We start from the raw sequence: 1,947 nt of genomic DNA on the forward strand, positions 1-1,947 counted from the left end.
GCCTGTAGTTCCAGCTACTTGGAAGGCTGAGGCGGAAGGATCGCTGGAGCCCAGCAGGTCGAGGCTGCGGTGCCCGGGAGCAGCCACTGCACTCTAGTCTGGGTGACAGAGTGAGACTCCAACTCAAAAAAAAAAAAAAAAAAGTACTCAGGGACCCCTGAACAGTTCTCGACTATTTTCTGGGAGTAGATGTGAATATATGCAAAATGTCATTAGATCCTCTTGGGACTGGCCTAAGGTCCCAGTGTGGCTTCCAGGTGTTCATTGCTGTTGATCTCTTGTTTACTCCATTCTTGATCATAAGGGGAAGTGGAACCACTCTTTTTTCTAGGTCCACCTGGTTCATGCCTGGGGGCAGAGAATATGCCTTACTCATCTCTGAAACCCTTTTTGGCCCTCAAAATTCTGAGAGAATATGTTTCTGTTGTTCTGTGTTCCTGAAACACAGGTGCTTGCTCAGTTAACATTTGCTGATTTGAAACGGATTGAATGACCCCAGATTGTTCTAGCATCTGAAACTTTTGTGTGGAGGTCTGGGTAAAACTTCAAAGTCAAGGAGTCTAGCATCTCCAAGTTCTCCAGTTTTGGGTATGGTGAAAGTGGTGTAAACACAGCTGGATAAAGAAAAAGTGGTTGCAGTAGGCTGAAAATGCCTCCCACTCCTGCAAGATAGCTGCACCCTAATCCTTGGAAACTGTGGATGTCACCTTATATGGCAAAAAAGGACTTTGCAAGTGTGATTAAGTTAAGGATCTTGAGATAGAGATTATCCTGGATCACCTGAGGGGGCCCTAAATGCGATCACATGTTTCCTTATAAGAGGAAAGCAGAGGGAGATTTGACATACATGGAAAAGGAGAAGGCAATGTGACTATGGAGGCAGAGACCAAAGTGAGATACCCACTAGCCAAGGAATGCTGTCAGCCTCCAGAAATTGGAAGAAACCAGGAAGGATTCTCTCCTGAGCCTCCAGTGGAAGTGCAGTCCTGTTAGCACCTTGATTTTGGCCTTCAAAATTCTGAGACAGAATATGTTTCTGTTGTTCTAAGCCACCAAGTTTGTGGTAATATATTATAGTAGCCTTAGAAAACTAACACAGTGGAGGAAATGAAAATGATCTCAACTTCCACCCCTGCCTTCAACTTATACACGCACCTTCAGGAAGGCATGTCCTCTCTCAGGCTTGTTGCTTTTAGTTTATAACATAGAAGAATTGAACATGTAGGGATATGATGCATAAAGGAGCAAAAGTCTAAAAAATACAACTGCTTCATGCAAATCTTTCCTCCTTTTAATGGATAAAGGCAGGTGGTTTCCACCTCTGCCTTCCTTCCCTGATCCTTTCCAATATCATGCACAGCAACATGATCCAAAGTGACTATTCGAAGAATTCTACCTTTTGTCTTTTACTTTACTATTAAATCATTGTTAGACTGAGAAAGGATCCAATCAGACTTTGAAAACTCCAATTGCATGTTCTGTGAGTCACTTTCCTTAATTAGGAAGGTATAGTTAAACTCCTCATCAGTGATAATAACAATTATTGACTACTTACAATGTACTGGATATCATGCTATAGACTTTTTTGCTCATTGTCTCATTTAAACTCCATAATACAATAAAGTAGTTTCTATTAAAATGATTTTTCTGCCGGGTTCAGTGGCTCAGCCTGTAATCCCGCACCTTTGGGAGGCTGAGGTGAGTGGATTGCCTGAGCCTGAGGGTTCGAGACCTGCCTGGGCAGGCGAGATCTCATTTCTACAATAAAATAAAAAAATTAGCTGGGCATGGTAGCACGCGCCTGTAGTTCCGGCTACTCGGAAGACTGAGGCGGAAGGATCACCGGAGCCCAGCAGGTCGAGGCTGCGGTGGCCGGGAGCGGCCACTGCACTCCAGTCTGGGCGACAGAGTGAGACTCCAACTCAAAAAAAAAAAAAAAAAAATCGT

Source organism: Carlito syrichta, unplaced genomic scaffold (assembly GCF_000164805.1).
Source record: "Carlito syrichta isolate Samal-C Ts95f unplaced genomic scaffold, Tarsius_syrichta-2.0.1 Scaffold315952, whole genome shotgun sequence".
Classification (NCBI taxonomy): Eukaryota; Metazoa; Chordata; class Mammalia; order Primates; family Tarsiidae; genus Carlito; species Carlito syrichta.